We start from the raw sequence: 20,434 nt of genomic DNA, 5'->3' as shown, positions 1-20,434 counted from the left end.
ACCAAAACACACACCTAAATTAATAACACAATTACCATAATTCATTACCAATTAATTAATTAAAATTAATGAACAAGCAATCATTAATTCAGTTAAAAATAAATTACTTTCCTCCCTTCCCACACTTTACACCTATAAAAACCACAACCAACACATAAAATTAATTACACAATTACCAACATTAATTAAAAATTATGAATTAAAATTAATTAACAACCAATTGTGAATTCATAAATTACTTCTCACCTATAAACACCACAACACACACCTAAAATTAAATACAAAATTACCAAAATGAATAACCAATTAATTAATTAAAATTAAATAACAAGCAAACATTAATTCATCAATTAAAAATAAATTACTTCCCACCTGTTACACCTATGAGCCCCACAACACACACCTAACATTCATTGCACAATTACCATAATAAATTACTTTACACATTATACTATAACATCTCAATTAAACAATTGTGATTAAATACAAATTAGTCAATACATTTAATATAATTAAAATACTTCCCACCTTATTCCCCTATAAACCCACAACCTGCTACTAAAAGTGCAAAATTCAAATAAAAGAAGTGCTAACTACTAAACTTTTTTAACACATATATTAAAATGCAAACAATTCTTAAACAAAAAAAATACATCACATACATATGAAACATACTAAAATACATAACAATAACAAAAAACGATTTTTTTAGCAACTATATTTTTGCAAACGATATTAAACATTTTGATATATTTAAAATCGATATTACTAACCTTATGTCAATATTCTTTACCTCGATATTCTTGCTGTCAATAATAATGACTCGATATTTTTGCAACTCGATATTTTATACTCGATATTCTGTCTCTGCACTGATGTATGACATTTAGATATATATAGATATATGTGGAGATTACTTGACATATCTCAGTAGGGCTGACATGAATGAATGAATGAATGTTAAATTTGTTACGGGCATGAATCATCCCCAATGGTCTCTATCGGCGCCGGGACATGGTTGAGGATCTTGGGATGGAATGTCTCTGGCTCCCATGAGCTTTTTAATTCACTATGTTCCTATTGATTGTAGACCTCTTACCATGCTGATGTTAGACTTCAACATTGTTTATTTTTATAATTCATTTCATGGGCATTTTTCAAATAAGATCAAAAATGCCTTCACTAATATCCATGAAATAGGAAAGAAACATCATCATATCAAATGTGAAGTATCAATACAACTCTTATAAATTTTAATTCAGCAGGGTTAATATTACTAATTGATGCTTCAAATCTATATGACCATCGACCCCATGTGCATTTACTTTTCCTGGGACTTCTGTTCTCAGTTTGTAGATCTGCTTCTCCACATTCCTAAAGCGATCCAGACTTGATCCTTCTTTGGTAATTTGTGGGGCCCCTGTTTCCCTTTAAGTCTGTACAATGCTCATTTTGACACAAATTGAACCTAAATCGACAAAGACCTTAAAATGTCTGTGAATTTCAATCCAGAATTTGTAACAGTACCATTTTAGGAGTAAGAGTGATAGTATATTGCATGATTTCAGCCAAGGTTTAGCCTACGACTTTTCAGTATCATTGAAATACACAGCAATTCCAACTAAAGAACAACATGTCTTCTTGATATTTTAACACAGTTGAGGAGGGGGGTGTACGGCCTAGTTTGTATCCTGGTAATAAGAGTTTCGTAAACACGTTTATATTGAATAGTTTCAAATGGTCGGGTGCTTCTTTAGGTAATGTGTCCGTCCAGGCACGTCGGAAATATAATCATGAACAAGTGCAACCACAGTAAAATGGATGCATCCCTAGGTAGGGCACACCTTTGGTTCTTGAAAAGAACAAGACTCCTCTTAAGTGATGGTAGATTTTCGGATTGTCAGACTTTATTTATCAATCTTCAGTTATTCATCATGATTAAAATGTTGAAATTCAAATTCATTCCACAAATTCAATCACAATCGCAATGGTACGTAAATGCTCCTAAACGCTCCAATGCAATTCGGGCTAAAGAGCCCTTCATCTGGGAGCTCTAAAACATAAAGATATAGCAATAAGCAAATGTATTCACAAAACTCATAACATGACTTAACAAAACATGCACATGCTAGGGTGGACGAGTGAAATGAAGTGGCTTCGGGTGAGAAAACGGGTGTAGTGACGTGCTTCCCCGAGTGTTTTACGTGAACACAGCGGCCGGAAAAAAGCCGTTATAATGCTGGTGAATAAAGATAAACATATAAGGACACTTACGTTTGTGTGCCGAGGAATCGTGAGAAGGGCATGCTAAAAAACAAAAGGTGAAACGGAGGTTGTATTCGCTATCACTAAAAGAAACGAAACTGCAATATTAAACGCGGCATCACACCGACTTACTGGAATTGATTTGGAGGTTCAATTGAACTCGAGCGGCGAAGCCAACGTGAAGATCTGCAGGGTGTAAACCGGGTAGTTCACGTAACAGGGTCCCTAAAGAAAGTGTATATACCGCCATGGAGGTGATGGTGATCTCGCAGGAAGCGGATAACCAATAACATAAACAACAGACTAAAAAACGGGAGGCTAAAGCGGCCATATTGAGGGAAGACGAGAAAAAAAGTGTGCGGGACAAGGTCGTGTGACAGTGCCTGAAAGGATAATATAAACATTAAGGTACACAGTAAAAGACAGCAGCACAGACAGAGTATAGGAATCAAACATACAGGCTACAAAAGGGCGTGTAAATAAAACATTTAAATTCTAGCCGGTCATTAAGCCCGAAGGGCTTCATAGAATGTAGTTTGTAAACCCAAGCAATTTCACGCTGCAGGGGGTATTTGTTATTGTCTCTTCCCTCGCATTTATTGACAGTTTCAACAATCATAAATTTAAGCTGAGATATGTTGTGACGCGCTTCATTGAAATGAATAGCAATTTTCCACTTAACGTTTTTGGTCCTGATGTTAGATTTATGTTCATTTATGCGATTTTTTATTTTTCTTTCCAATATAAATTTTGCCGCATGGGCTTTTAACCAGGTAAATGACATTTGCGGTGTCACATGTAGCATTGGTTTGAAGTTTGATATCAAACCCTTTCATGGGGTGAGTCACTGTATTTCCACGTATGACGTTGTTGCAATTGCTGCAATTCATACATGGCCTTGTACCTTTAGCTTCTCCCAGTTGCGGTGTTTTCTTAGCCAATATTTCTTTTAGGTTTGCATTTCGAGTGTATGCAAAAATGGGTGGATCTTTGAATGATGCTCCGAAATCAGGTTCCATACTTAAAATGGGCCAATATTTCAGAATAATCTTTTTGTAGGCCATACACATCTGGCTCAGAACGAAACAGGTACATGACAATGCACATGTACAAACCCACAGTCCTGATGGGGTAGCAATACACGTATGGCAGGGAGCCAGAGAGCCTGTGACACACATTGGCTTGCAAATCAAGACACAACACAGTCGGAGACAAGTGAAAGAGCAGAAATTTTATCAACAAGTGAGTGTCAGTACGGCCAAGAGAAGTGCCACGATATGCAGACCAATACAGCAGCATGTCTGAATGAGGAACGCAGGAAAGCTCCCATTTCCACCTTGGGTGAGTCCATCACCAACACAAGTCTGTGCCAAACCGCGTCAGTTGTCCTCGCATGGATCATAATTCCAGGCCAATGCAGCTATGTCCACTGTCGTCTTGGGACATATGACCAGATTTACAACATGCAACCAGTCATCGGGATACGTAAAATAGGTCACATCCAGTTGTGGCTGCAGGTACCTTGTCACTCGTCCATGAACACTACTGCAGCTGCGTAGGTCGAGATCTCCAATGAGCGATCGTCGTCCACCACATCTGACATGTCATAGACGTAATCCATCCGCTGAGCCTGACAGATGTGCTGAGTCCAACTACTGGCCCCAATGTGCACCAAAGCCCAATCGGGTACTGGCTCAATGTTCTCACTGCACACAAGGACTCTTGTAATCACCCAGGTGCAGTGTCCAGCCTGCATGCCAATATCCAGGCATGCCATAAACGGGCATCACAGTGACACTGCTGGTGGTGGGCCAACAGGAGACGCACACACACATCGTAATCCAGGTGAGCTACCGTTACGTTGGAGAGGCAGACATCCATGGACCACTCCAATATGCATGAGTGACAATGCAACACAGGCTGAACGCAGTTGATGTCCACAAGGCGGAAGCTCAGCCGGTAACTGATCCGCAAGACGGCCAAAGGCAGTGCCCCCAGTACATGCAGCAGAGGTGCACGATACAGGTTCACGTGACTGGATCTGAGCATGTGTCCGGGATGGTCTGCTATGGTGTCAGTGGCTCTGCTAGAAGAGGCACTGGCTTGCCCTGCACCAGTCCTGTGGATGAAATGGCACAGCCCGGTGCAATGAGCAGTGTCTGTATGAAATGGGTGCATGCCCGGGGTGGGGTGGGAGTACGTTTGAATGCCATTTCACGCACGCAACTTCAACCAAGGACTACTGCCTGTGGAATGTGTACATGTTGGTCTCACTTTGGGCAGTGCGTAGTGTGGGAGTCGCAAGCAAATGCCATTGTATGTCAGGGGATGCTGGCCACATGCCAGTTCCTGCTCGGAGCTGCAGATGTGCTACCACCTGATAGTTCACACAAAGGATTTTTCACCCCTACAGTAACTTCACCATCTGCATGCATACAGGAGATGCTCAAGGCCTGGCGTGGGTGTGGTGGGATGTCTGCGACCCTGGGAACAGCATGGCGCTGGCCTTTGAAGGTGTGCAGACAGGTGAGTTTAGGCCAATGGACCGGACAGGGCAGACACAGGTGTACCTCCTACTTGTCCCTGTTTATGAGGGCCCGTCCTCCTGGTGCATGCTACATTGCAACATCGACTACTGTGGCCCTGGTAGCGACTACACCCCAACACAGAGACACACTTACCACACTTCCTGCCCAAGGTCAGGTCCGAGCCACGCCCTGCTCCTTCTGACAATTCGGTACATCCCTGCACTGACCTTGCGTACGCCGGACCAACACACGCTGCTTGTGCATGCAGGGGGGTGTGTGCAAAGCTGCATGCCCAGGATCACTGCCAAGGCTGAGGTAACATGGTAACATCTGCTGAAGACAGCACACTATGATGTTGCAAGGCCTGTGCTCATCATGCTGACACAATGACCACATGGACACACATGCTCAGATGGTGTGAATGGGTACAGGCATGTGAGCATGGCCACATTTAGTAGCAGGCACACATAATGAGTGAAACCTGTGTTGGATGTGTGTGGGGTGTGTCCACACTAGCCGGCATAGGCTGCCTGGTGAAATCAGAAATCGGCAACAGTGTACATCGCAAAGCACACAACCATTCAAAATTAAAGGCCCCGTGACTACTGCTGCACAGAGTTAGTGGCCCTGGATGCACAGCGGCCTGCACGTGTCTACCGCCATGGGACACTGACTTGCCTGACACTAGGGGAGGGTCACGAGTGCAGAGCAGGTTTCCGTAGCGCGTCGCAGAGTGTCTTGGTGGACAGTGGAAGGTGTACCCCCAGGGCATGATGCAGAGTGCAGGACCACACTGAAACAGTCCCTATGGTAGAGATGAATGGAACAGACTCATGTCGGACGCCAAGTCTGGTCCAGCCTGATGAAGAGGCAGGAAACCACCAGGCCATGGACTAAGATGCCACAAAGGTCCAACCAGATAGTGCCCATGACTCATTGTGCACAGAGCTAGTGGCAACAGTGCTGTTAGGGGATGCCGCCTTCAATGAGGCGTGTCCAATGGAGTGGACTCCTCCACATCTTACCCAAGACAAAGTTCCACATGTCTGACAATCTGGACCGAATAGTAGGCCTGAGGCAGCGGTCAGCACAGGCTATTCACCGAGTGTCGCCGGCTTTGGTTGGATGGCCCCACCGGCCTGCGTAGTTCATGTTCAGTGGCACCATGGGACGCAGAGTTGCAGTGAACAGGGCTGATGACACCAGGTCAGTCGTTAATAGCGTTTAAACACCTCTGTGACTCTGATCCGGTTTTCGTCCGGATTGAGCCGCATCTTCCTCTTACTCCTCTTCGTGCATTCACTGGTGTGGACTCTGCCATTCATGAATCGTGACTAAGTGCTGGATGTGGGACCAACTGGTCCACAGGGTTGGCCTGAGCCCTCATCCACGTGTGGCTGATTGGCGTTGAACAGGGTTAGTGGCGCCTTGTGTGGCTGGCAGGCATCGAACAGGATTAGTGGCACCTTTTGTGGCCGGCTGGCGTTGAACAGGGTTAGTGGCACCTCGTGTGGCCGGCCTGCCATATGGAATTATGCCTCACTGATCAAAGAGGGGTTTGCTGCTGTGGCCGCTGCCACAGATTGGGGTCACTGCCATTCAGGACTCAGGACACAGTTCCACATGTGGGACCTACTGAGCCAAAGCAGAGGCCGCGGGACTGGTCCTTGGAGCTTGCACCGGCACGTGGTGGGCCCACTTTGACACACACCTGTGGAGGCAGGTGAGCGGAGCCCGTTGGTGCGCGGGGGCAGGCATGACGGGTCTGGGGACCGGCGGCCCAGGTTGCAGCAGGCTCTTAGGTGCACAGGCCTGCCGCACTCGGCGCAGGACTCATGGCAGGCTGAGAGGTGTTGCCCTGGCTGACGCGTGGTCCATTCCGAATGAGAACCAAATCCAGTGCGACAGACTTTTTGTTCACACCCCTATGCAGGCCTGGCATACGCAGGTCCAACTCACTATGCACGCACATGCAGGGGGCAAGGTAACATGTGACATTTCCAGGTTCTGCCCCACAGCCTGTGGGGACATGGTAGCGTCCACTGGCCACTACACTCAATGCACCATGGTTTGCACTCTGTGGTCTGTCCGGCACCTTCACGCCGAACCTGCCATTGGGTAGGTTCACATTCCTTAGTCACTTGCCGCTCTCGCACATGCCTGCTCCAAGCCTCTCCTCGCATTCTGCTATTGTGTGTCTGTGGTGCCATGCCGTGGCTGGGTTGTGGGCATGGCAAGGTCAGATTCCCAATGGAGTTGTGTTGTCTTTTATGGTCGTTGGCATGTTGTCTGTCATGTTGGATGCAGTTGTACTGCGTGCCCATTGGCAGTATCACAATTAATTTAGTTATCAAGTAATCAATTAATAAAAATTAATTACCAATGAAAAATTTACTAACAATAAATTAATAATAGCAATTAAGAAAAATGAATAATTACTTAATTATAATACATTTCTTCCCACCCTATTCCTCCATAAACCCACACTCCACTACATATAAAAAATAACACATTTAATTTAATTATCAATTGATGAATTAATAAAAATGAATCACCAAATAATAATTAACAATAAATTAATTAACAATAACAAGAAATAAAAAGAATAATACATTAACGATAATTAATGTGATTATAAATTAATCAATTAATATATTTTTAACCAATGAATTAACAATAAATTAATATTCAATAACAATAAAGAAAAAATATTAATTAATTAATTATAATTAAATTACTGCCCACCCTATTCCCCTATAAACCCGCAACCCGCTCTGATACTAAAACACAAAGGGGTCGATTCCGATTCGGGAAAAAGCACTCCGATTAGCTGTACGGAGCGTTTTTCCAGTACGATTCGTACACCTACAATGTCCCTGTACGTACGAGCAAGTACGATTCGAACCCAAGGCGCCACTTCATACTACTCGTACCAAACACCGTACAACTAGAAAGTACATACAGATTGTATCTGAGTGACGCGGTAGGCTACGTCCAAACGTAAATTGGCCGTTCCTTCCAAACCAGAAAGTACGATCCGTGTTGACGACACTCCGTACGGCCCTTTCTGCTACGGGGGCTGGAAACAGCCGTAAAAGCAGAGTCTGGCCCGAGCCGCACCCCGGTACGTGACATACACAACATGAACCCCATCATCTGTGTCATCCCAGTCCTGTACGCCTACGACCTCGTACATCGAAACCGACGATGGCGCCGACGGTGAGTACAACGTACCGCAACAACCGAAGTATACCTGTACGGTACGCCACACGCCCACATCACTATTGCAATAGTGAAACGTGTCTCAAATACGCCATTAATGTTGGGGTATGTTGCGCCACACGCACGCGCATATCACCATTGCAATAGTGATATGTGCCGCACATACGCCATTAATGTCGGGGTACGGTGTGCCACACGCTAGCACATATGACCATTGCAATAGTGATACGTGCAGCACATGCACCATTAATGTCGGGGTACGGTGCACCACACGCTTGCACATATGACCATTGCAATAATGATAAGTGCCGCACACATGTCTGTAATGTATGGGTATGGTGCGTTTCATCTGAGTGGTGGGTGCACAGGACTCCCAGCAGTGCCCAGGCAGTATTGGGGGTGGGTGCACAGGACTCCCAGCAGTGCCCAGACAGTATAGGGGGGTGCACAGGACTCCCAGCAGTGCCCAGCCAGTATAGGGGTGGGTGCACAGAACTCCCAGCAGTGCCCGGACATAGGAGGGGGTGTAGATAGGACTCCCAGCAGTGCCCAGACATAGGAGGAGGGTGTACAAAGGACTCCCAGCAGTGCCCAGACATAGAAGGGGTGGCTGTATGGGACTCCCAGCAGTGCCCAGACATAGGAGGAGGGTGTGTGTATGACTCCCAGCAGTGCCCAGACAAAGGAGGGGTGGCTGTATAGGACTCCCAGCAGTGCCCAGACATAGGAAGGGTGGCTGGATAGGACTCCCAGCAGTGCCCAGACATAGGAGGAGGGTGTGCGTATGACTTCCAGCAGTGCCCAGACATAGGAGGAAGGTGTACATAGGACTCCCAGCAGTGCCCAGGCATAGGATGGTGTACATAGGACTCCCAGCAGTGCCCAGACATAGGAGGGGTGGCTGGATTGGACTCCTAGCAGTGCCCAGACCTAGGAGGGGGGTGTAGATAGGACTCCCAGCAGTGCCCAGACATAGGAGGAGGGTGTACATATTACTCCCAGCAGTTCCCAGACATAGGAGGGGTGGATGTATAGGACTCCCAGCAGTGCCCAGACATAGGAGGGGTGGCTGGATAGGACTCCCAGCAGTGCCCAGACATAGGAGGACGGTGTGTGTATGACTCCCAGCAGTTCCCAGACATAGGAGGGGTGGCTGTATAGGACTCCCAGCAGTGCCCAGACATAGGAGGGGTGGCTGTATAGGACTCCCAGCAGTGCCCAGACATAGGAGGGGTGGCTAGATAGGACTCCCAGCAGTGCCCAGACATAGGAGGAGGGTGTGCGTATGACTCCCAGCAGTTCCCAGACATAGGTGGGGTGGCTGTATAGGACTCCCAGCAGTGCCCAGACATAGGAGGGGTGGCTGGATAGGACTCCCAGCAGTGCCCAGACATAGGAGGACGGTGTGCGTATGACTCCCAGCAGTTCCCAGACATAGGAGGGGTGGCTGTGTAGGACTCCCAGCAGTGCCCAGACATAGGAGGGGTGGCTGGATAGGACTCCCAGCAGTGCTCAGACATAGGAGGGGGGTGTAGATAGGACTCCCAGCAGTGCCCAGACATAGGAGGAGGGTGTGCATATTACTCCCAGCAGTGCCCACACATAGGAGGGGTGGCTGTATAGGACTCCCAGCAGTGCCCAGACATAGGAGGGGTGGCTGGATAGGACTCCCAGCAGTGCCCAGACATAATAGGGGTGGCTGTATAAGACTCCCAGCAGTGCCCAGACATAGGAGGAGGGTGTGCGTATGACTTCCAGCAGTTCCCAGATATAGGAGGGGTGGCTGTATAGGACTCCCAGCAGTGCCCAGACATAGGAGGGGTTGCTGGATAGGACTCCCAGCAGTGCCCAGATATAGGAGGACGGTGTGCGTATGACTCCCAGCAGTGCCCAGACATAGGAAGGGTGGCTGGATAGGACTCCCAGCAGTGCCCAGACATAGGACGGGAGTGTACATAGGACTCCCAGCAGTGCCCAGGCATAGGATGGTGTACATAGGACTCCCAGCAGTGCCCAGACATAGGAGGGGTGGCTGGATTGGACTCCTAGCAGTGCCCAGACCTAGGAGGGGGGTGTAGATAGGACTCCCAGCAGTGCCCAGACATAGGAGGAGGGTGTACATATTACTCCCAGCAGTTCCCAGACATAGGAGGGGTGGATGTATAGGACTCCCAGCAGTGCCCAGACATAGGAGGGGTGGCTGGATAGGACTCCCAGCAGTGCCCAGACATAGGAGGACGGTGTGTGTATGACTCCCAGCAGTTCCCAGACATAGGAGGGGTGGCTGTATAGGACTCCCAGCAGTGCCCAGACATAGGAGGGGTGGCTGTATAGGACTCCCAGCAGTGCCCAGACATAGGAGGGGTGGCTGGATAGGACTCCCAGCAGTGCCCAGACATAGGAGGACGGTGTGCGTATGACTCCCAGCAGTTCCCAGACATAGGAGGGGTGGCTGTGTAGGACTCCCAGCAGTGCCCAGACATAGGAGGGGTGGCTGGATAGGACTCCCAGCAGTGCTCAGACATAGGAGGGGGGTGTAGATAGGACTCCCAGCAGTGCCCAGACATAGGAGGAGGGTGTGCATATTACTCCCAGCAGTGCCCACACATAGGAGGGGTGGCTGTATAGGACTCCCAGCAGTGCCCAGACATAGGAGGGGTGGCTGGATAGGACTCCCAGCAGTGCCCAGACATAATAGGGGTGGCTGTATAAGACTCCCAGCAGTGCCCAGACATAGGAGGAGGGTGTGCGTATGACTTCCAGCAGTTCCCAGATATAGGAGGGGTGGCTGTATAGGACTCCCAGCAGTGCCCAGACATAGGAGGGGTTGCTGGATAGGACTCCCAGCAGTGCCCAGATATAGGAGGACGGTGTGCGTATGACTCCCAGCAGTGCCCAGACATAGGAAGGGTGGCTGAATAGGACTCCCAGCAGTGCCCAGACATAGGACGGGAGTGTACATAGGACTCCCAGCAGTGCCCAGACATAGGATGAGGGTGTACATAGGACTCCCACCAGTGCCCAGACATAGGAAGGGTGGCTGGATAGGACTCCAGCAGTGCCCAGACATAGGAGGGGGGTGTAGATAGGACTCCCAGCAGTGCCCAGACATAGGAGGAGGGTGAAGATAGGACTCCCAGCAGTGCCCAGGCATAGGAGGAGGGTGTAGATAGGACTCCCAGCAGTGCCCAGACATAGGAGGGGTGGCTGGATAGGACTCCCATCAGTGCCCAGACATAGCAGGGGGTGTAGATAGGACTCCCAGCAGTGCTCAGTCATAGGGGTGTGCATTTCTAACATCATACAACAACTACATGCCTGTATGTGTACATCCCTAACCTGTAACACTCATGATAGTTGCATATCAACACATCACTCACAGCAGTGACCTACTCCACGTAGATTGGTATCCTGTCACACACTGGGTGATACACCACATGTGGATTTTCTGGTCGGATCCCACATGCATATCCACCCATGTAGTTGGCTGGCACCCCCCCCCCCCCATCATGACTCAATAGTGTGTAGTCATGTAACAGACCAACAAAGAAATGAAGCACAAATGGACTAATAAAGTGTCATGTACATCCCGGACTTGATGTGAATGTCCAGGTGGTTAAACAGGTACTCCCTCATGGAAGGAACAGGCTCGAAAACCCCTAGATACAAAGCACCCTGATGTGTTTTGTGTGCACAAATTTCTAAGTTTACAATCTGAATTATGAGGTCAAGGCGGATAACATTGTCATGCATAGTGTGAAAAACTATGATGGACCCCCGAAGGCAGTACTACACATTATAAACCCAAGCACATTGAGTAGCATGGATGGCACTGACCAATTATCTGATTTAATTTGTGAGCACACATGGCCATTGCTGAAGGGAATGTACAAACCTAGGGGAAATCCATACAAAAGTCACCCCAACAATTGTGCAAATGTCTGTAGTGAAGATCTCATGTGACATTGAGGAAGGGACACTCTTTCGGATAATGTCTGTATGCAAACTGCACACACACCAATCTAGATAATGTGCTGCAACATTGGGATAGCACAGAGATACCATGGTCCACCTCATTCCCATCAGAAAAATAGACAACTTTCTCAATACCAAAACATTAACATTACACCACCTTGTAGGCACACAGCACCTAAAGCAATTCCCTGAAATGCAATAGTTCAGAATGAAAAATAAAATGCTTTATTCAGCGCCATAATATAAATGAATAAATAAATGAGTCCAGGCTCACAGAAGGCCAATGGCCAGTCCAAAATACTGTCCACAACAGTGGTGACTGTGTGGAGGTTGTCACCCCCAAACTTGCCTGCGGATGGTGGAGTTAGAGGTCTGGACACATGGGGGGCATCATCGGAGTCAGTGTGCGTCACCGCAGGAACAGGACAGGGAAGGGTATGTGCTGTGGGTACAGGTGGGGAGGATTCCTCCACAGTGGCAGGTGCAGCGCATAAGAATGCAACATATTCAGCGCTGCACACTGCTACCAGTTCTGTCAGGCTACCGCCTGAACCTGGGGACACAATGGGAGTGGAGGTAGAGGGCTGTGAGTCAGGTGTAGTGTGCCTGTGGGTGTGTGTGTGATGTCTGTCCCCTGTCCCTGTGGGTGTGGGTTTATCCCCCTGAGATTGGGTGCCTGGAGGTCTGCGTTTGACTTACGTGTGGGTATGCTGGGTGTCTCTGTTGGGGTTTGTGATCTGGTGCGTCTGCGTGTATGGTGGACAGGTATGGGAGAGGGGGATGTGGATGGGTCAGAAGGAGTGGGGGGGTTGACGCTGCAGGAAGGCAAGTGCTACCGTCAGTGTTGACATGCCCTCCATGAATGACAACAACTGTGTCATGATTTTTGTTTGGCCATGGAGGACAGTTAGCACTGATGCCTGACCAACTTGAATCTGCCGGAGTAGGTCCACAGACTCAGCACTGAGGGCAGCAGGGGAGACAGGGGCAGGGGCTACGGTGCCGGGGATGAAGGAAACACGGGGGCAGCACAGACAGAAGGGGCCCTAGCAACTGGGAGGGTGAAGATGGGTCTGGAGGAGGAGGGGACAGACATAGTGGGTGCAGATGCCGTTGCTGCGAATTCCCCCTCCTCCTGGGAGTCCGAAGCCGAGCCGTCCGCATGGTATGACGTGTCTTGATCATGTGGTCCGGCCGCCTGACTCCCTTCACCCTCTGTGCCACTGCCTCCCTCCGACACCTCAAAGCTGGTGGCACTGTGGCTGGGTCCCTCTGCCTGGTCCATGCTTGTGTCTCCTCCACTTTCTGGTGATGATGCTGTTGGCAAGGAGAAAGAAAAAATATATATCAGTCACCTGTACACATCAGACATTTGATCAATAAATCATTTGGGGACATTTCTAATCATGGCATGCATCATGAGTCACATGCCACATAACTCAGCACATATTTAGGTCCAGTACTGTGTAATTGTAATAGACACAACCCTCCTTGTATACAAAGATACAAGTAACAGACCAGGGCACAACTTGTATGAGAGTCACAATGATGAGCCACTGTATGTGAACAGGTCAGGTGTTGATCCATCACCGTTCTGTTGCCCACTCTGCCACCCCAGTCCAGAAATGGTCATGTTCAAATCTGTCTGACCCTGTGCCACATGGGAACAGTCCTGCCCAAACTGCCATGTAATGCCATCCCTTGACCTGAAACAAGCTTTCTATCACCTCTCACTGGCATCACAGCCGTCTACAGCCTGGCTTGCGTGAAACACAGATTTGTATAGAAACAAGCATGGCTGAAGACAGCTGTAATGCCAGAAAGTGGTCCAAGGAACCTTGTTTCCAGTCCAAGGAAGGCATGGCTTGACATATTTGGCTGGACTGTTATCATGAGGCACATAGACAGACAGATTAGCACATGACCATGTTTGAACTTGGGGGCAGAGTGTGCAACAGAAAGGTGATGGATAAAACTCTGACCTGTTGACTGGGTGTGAGTATATGATTAGTACAGAGGCTCCCTCCATCACCACACACTATTCTGACACTCCTCACTGGGGCATCTATCACCAGATCATACAGTTGCTAGCACATAACACACACTGGCTGTCAAGTGAAGTGGGCCACATGTCCAAAATCCTCAAACTGCCTAAGCTAATGTGCCTGGAATTGTGAATATTAAAAACATTGCAGCATTGTTGACACACCCTCAACCACATGGGAAAAGTGAATACAGTAGTGTGCACACCAATATAAAACTGCATTGCACCACCAATACATACATGTTGCACAAATCTCAGTGGAACAATCATCTCTGTGAGCCAACAACATAGCCTCTAAATCCAACAATGACAGCATTGTCCAGCATCACAGGGTAAGTGTATAGTGATGAGTTCACATCATAAATTAAATTCACAGCTCACCACTGACAAGGCTAAACAGGCAGGCCCATCACACCTCCCCTGCACAACACCCCCATCACCCCGTAAATGTGAGTGATACAGCTCAAGTAGTGACAACTCCGTATCAGGGTATCAATAACTGTGCAGCGATGTAAATTAAGCCAAGGTCACTTTGTGTGGCTGCCCATCCATATTAGTCACAAACAACCAGCAACATATTCTTGTGAATATGCACACACGCACTGCCCAGTGTGAGTATGCACAGGCCAAACATTGTATACATGGACAGTGTGCACATGTAGCTAACACATGAGAAAAACAACGTATACCAGGGATAAAGGCCACTGAGGCAGACCCGTGCTGAGCTCCATGTTGAGACTCAGGATCAGTCCCAAAAATCATGAAGGGCAAACACAGTGCACAGGTTATGGAACAGGTAAGGTACCAACACGTGTCACAGACCTCCCTCCAACATGATGATGTGCTAAGCAATATGCATACTAATACATTGCACCCTAGGGGTACAAGCGCAAAAATGAAATACCCAAAGCAGGGGACACATGTGGAGGAGGGGAAGGGATGTAAAAGAGTATCAGCTGAATATGGGGCATGGAAATGACAATGCATAAATTGCCTGTCTGACCAGACCACCCCAACTGTGGGAGTGTTACCAGGCTTCTGAGCACTGCAGGTAGCATGTGACACACATGACAACAAACAGACATGTACCTACCCCCTCCTTGCAGCTGTCCCTCCTGCAACTTCCTATGGAGGTCAGGAAAAACCACTTCCAGGACCCGGAGCATATGGGGGTGAGGTGACGGGTGCCCCCCTGCCGGCGTGGAGCTCCAGCCAGATCTCCCCTACTCATAGGCAGTTACCTGTGAGGAAGAGAAAGTGAAACAACATCAGTACACCTGCTCCATGTCCCAAAGAGACACACTTGCACCACATTGATGATGACAACAGGGCATAGGATGCTGACAGGACTTGCATCATTGTCCATGTGAATGTGGCCTGTAAGCAAACACCAATGCACTACATGCCTTTGAAAGGCAACAGATGCCATAAGGGGTGCAAACCACTCACTGAGCATGGCACACACTGAACAAGATATGCAACTTCAGGGTGGTGGACAGCACGTGACATGCTTTCACATATCACACTACACCTCAGAACCCTCAGCAGACCACACATGCACACCCTGGCACAGATCATTTGCTCGTCATTGTCAACAGTGTATACAACCTCACTTTGCACATGTCACACTTTACAAAGATGTGACACAGGCATCATGCTAACTGTCTAAGTCATGCACAGGGCACTGCATATTTGTCACATCAGATGGGTACAGCTGTGGCATACGCCATGCATCAGTGTTGGCAAACATCACATACACAAATAGCCAGGTGACAAAGAACATTCACACTCTTCAATGTCCATGACTTCCAATCATGCATTTGTCCAACATCCACACAGGTCACGAAAAACAATCTGCAACAGTGAGTACATTCATCTGTCACTCTGGGGGGAACACTGTTACACCTCAGTAAATCATGGCTAAAAAACATGCAACGTGTGGCACCGCAGAAAGTGTGATTCACATTGCATTGAATGTCACAGTTAGCACAATGCAGGTAAGCAGTAAACACTATTTAACTACATCATTCACTGCATGGGAGATATCACAATGTACACACCCGGCACTCACTCCACACAACATTGCATCTCTGTTCCATAAATACACAATGGCTGTAGTGACACTCACACATTCATCAATCACCTGATCCCCTGGTTTCCCATACAGCTTGCTGAAGTTTGGGAGGAGGGCATCCACTAGGGCCTGGTTCTCCTCCTCACTGAATGCAGGTGCCCTCTCCATGTTCAGCAAAATCAGAGTCCAGGGAATGCAGAGACAGCAGCAGTGTTGTCCACTCCAATGTTGTGCAGGCAAGTTCCCTCTCACAGCCACATGCAGCCTTAAATCAGTGCTGCTGAGGGCCGTCAGTCCAAGGAGTGCAGTGTGATAGGCCAGATTACTTTGCATCCTATGTTTCATCCAATCCCATTACACATAAGGCCATGACACACATTTGCATGGTTTAAAAATTGGGCTTGACCTCCACAACAAATATTGCAACATTGTATAGTTTTGGCCAACTGAATTTTTCAGAACACCTGTAGTACACACTCAAATCTCTGTTTTCTTGACAACTAGCCTGCATTCTGGGCATTCTACTCGTCCCCTAGATGTTCCCTATGTATTTTCTGGAATCCCCACACAAGTACGGTGGGTTTTCTGTTGCACATGCAACTTTTTCAATAGTAAAACGTCCCGCACACACACACACGCAATGGCGGGGTACGCTCCGCTCGCATATGGCTCTAATGTAATAGTGAAACAACCAGTACACATGCACATACTATCGGGGTACGCTCTGCTCGCGTATGGCTCGAATGTAATAGTGAAACGACCCGTACACACGCACGGTCCTAACACGTATGGCTCGAATGTAATAGTGAAACGGCCCGTACACAAGCACGTACTATTGGGGTACGCCCAGCTCGCGTATAGCTCGAATGTAATAGTGAAATGACCCATACACGCACACGTACTATTGGGGTACGCTCCGCTCGCGTATGTAATGTAATGTAAACAAGTATTTATAGAGCGCAAACTGTCGCTCTGGAAGGAGCATCCTGGCGCTGGAAAGGTAGCTTCAATGGAATATCCGAAAGAGCGCAAGATGGCAGCAATCACATATGAGTCTGGCAGATTATATAAAGGCCGCTTCAGTGTGTTGCATTCTGAGGTCATTTTGCATGGCGTTCCAGGCTTTAGGGGCAAGGACGCCAAGGACGCCAAATGATTTGCCTCCTTTCATTTTAAGATGAAATTTGGGAACTTTAGCAAGATTGAGCAAGATTGAGCCCTGCTGATCTCAAAACTCTAGTTGGATTGTAGTGACATAGTCTTTTCAACAGATACTTAGGTCCAATGTCGTTTAAAGCTCTGTAGGCAGTTACTAAGATCTTAAAGAGAATTCTTTCATGCATGGGCAGCCAATGCACAGTTCTAAGGGCTGCAGATGCCGAGGATCTTCTAGGAAGTTTTAAGACTAACCGTGCTGCCGCAATGTTGGACGCTTTGCAGCTTCTTTAATGTTTGTTTCTTAATTCCGGCCATTAGGCCATTGCAGTAATCTAGGCGGGAAAGTAGGAGTGACGCTGCCACAGACTTTCACGCTTCAATAGGAAGGAAGTCAAAGAACTTCTTCAGAGATTTTATCATATTGAAACAACTGCCTGCTAAATTTCTCACATGATGATCAAAGGAGAGGGAGGCTAAAGATACCTTCGGTGTTCTATCGGTGAGGAAGGAAACAATCCAGTCAAGAACTGTGTCCGTTACACCATTCCCTCTCAATCTATTTATGAGGATGTCTTGAGATATGATGTCGAACGCCGCCGACAGATCGAGCAATAGCAAGACGGCATTTTTTCCTTCATCTTGAATAGATCTTGAATAGATTTTATGATGTCAGTTACTTCCATTAGGGCAGTTTCTGTAGAATGCTTACTACGGAAACCTGATTGTTGTTGATGTAGAAGGTCATATCTATCCATAAAATTCAAAAGTTCTTTGTGGACCATTGATTCTGTTATTTTCCCAAGAACTGGCAGAAGGGAAATAGGACGCAAGGTGGAGAGCTCCGAGGGGTCTTTATTTAGTTTTTTCATTAGAGGCTTCACTGTGGCTTTTTTCCAGTCTCTTGGCACGGTTCCTTTACTAAGAGAGCCATTAACTATACTGTTAATAATGGGATTAACAATATCCACTAATTGGTGGAGAATAAATGGGAAGTATGAGTCCAGAGGTGACCCTGATTTACAGGACATTATGGCATCCCTAGATTGGGCTAAGGTGAAAGGTCTAAAAGTGATAAAGGCACTAGGGCCCTTATTTATGAGGCCTTGCGTCAGTTTTGCGCCGCCGGTGCGTCACTTTTTGTGACGCACCAGCGGCGTAAAATATGCGCCTTGTTGCGCCATATTTAAAAAGTGACGCATCTAGGTAGATGCGTCACTTTTTAAACCCCTGCGCCACATTATACCTGCGTCAGGTATAATGTATGCAGAGGGGGCGTTCCCCTGCAAAAAGCCTCGTAATAGTGACGCAGTGAAATCTATGAGATTTCACTGCGTCACTTTTAGGATGCTGTTGCGTCAAAATCTTGCGCCTGCCTCACAGCAGGCGTAAGACTGACGCAAGCCCTTTCACATGGGGCTTTCCCCATGTAAAAGGACGCATTGCTGGAGTTGCGTCACTTTTGTGACACACTCCAGCAATGCGTCACTTATGCGCTTACAGATGCGTCAGAAATACTGACGTATCTGTAAGTCCTTGCGACATGATGCGTCATACTGTAAATATGACGCATCAGGAATGTCGCAAGGAGTGGGCACTGAGAAGTGACGCATCGCTGCTTTCACGCAGCGATGCGTCAGTTCTCATAAATGAGGCCCACGGTACCTTGATTTTGGGGCCTTTCATTTCCATACCAGTTAGCAGCGTTGCTTGGGGAAAGTCTTCCCGAATCGATTTTATTTTGTCTTCGAAATAATCTGCGATCCGGTCACAGAGGTCTTGGGAAGGTGGAATTTCTGGCTGCAGGACTTTCGGATGGGTGAAAGTTTTCACTATAGAGAAGACATGTTGGGCCTCTGATATCGAATGTAATAGTGAAATGACCCATACACACGCACGTACTATTGGGGTACGCTCCGCTCGCGTATGGCTCGAATGTAATAGTGAAACGACCCATACACACGCACGGCCCAAACGCGTATGGCTCTAATGTAATAGTGAAATGACCCGTACACATGCACGTACTTTAGGGTTACTGGGCGTTTGACACGCTCTAGTGAATGCATGTGTACAGTGCGTTTTACAAGCTCCCGCATGGCACCATTACAATAGTGATACCAGGAAAACACATGGCAGGGATGTAGGTGTAAGGTCATAATAAGCATGTCGCTGTATATATTTGCATGGCATCCTTACATCAGCATGCCCTAGGTGTGGCAGACAGTGATATAGCACAGGGCATATGATCATGTGGCACAGTTGATGTGTGATGAGCTGTTGAGACATGTCATTTGTGATGGGGCACTATGTGGTTCACATAACCTTTACACTTGTCATATAAGTAACCTCATAAACATGTTGTGATGCACATGAACACTAGGATAGCACACTATTCAGTAAGGGCATCTGTCACATGATGCCAGGGACAGGGGCACTGTCTCACTAGTCAAATTGACGCCCAGCATGACCCTGTGTGACAATGTCATGTGCGTGCCATGTGAAAGATTAGGCATGCTGTTTGTATCCCGTAAACTTAATCTGCTGTAGGTGCATCTATGATGGGTCTGTGCCGTGATTGCAAGGGTTTCCCATGTACGCACACCATGCCACAGGGGCATTTCAACTGTTCATGTGTGTGATGGCATCATAGATCTTTTATCCCCAAACATACAGGTCTGCATTCTGAGAATTTCTGTGGTGTACTTTAGTCAAAGGCACACCTCATTCACAATATGACAGATATGTGCAATCCATAGCACATGTGACGTGGGTGTGTGCCTTGCAGTCAGCTGTCTGGATGTGTTGACAACCTTCTTATGCAGGTCACATGACATGTGTCACGGACGTGATACATTGTTCTGCTAACTCAGACCAGCCCAGCAGATCATTTGTGTGCATGTCATGTCCTTTTCACAGACAACAGGTGTATAAGTTCTAATGGAGGAGTGCCAGCTATCTGGCATATGTGTCCTTGATGTACAGCCCATGCCAGACTCAATGGTGATTTGATGTGTTGAAGCATTGTTGCTTGTGCTCTGTACATTGTAATAGTCGTTGGCTGACAGTTGTACACCATTTTCCACAAATATGTCGTGCAGGACACCCTCTCTGCCAAGGCCGTTGCCAGACTTGGATGCCATGAGGGAATGTGATTGCATCCGCCGGTACAGA

The sequence above is a fragment of the Lissotriton vulgaris genome, chromosome 5, assembly GCF_964263255.1.
Source record: "Lissotriton vulgaris chromosome 5, aLisVul1.2, whole genome shotgun sequence".
NCBI lineage: Eukaryota > Metazoa > Chordata > Amphibia > Caudata > Salamandridae > Lissotriton > Lissotriton vulgaris.
The sequence above is the reverse complement of the archived record's forward strand: the minus strand, read 5'-3'. Positions refer to the sequence as shown.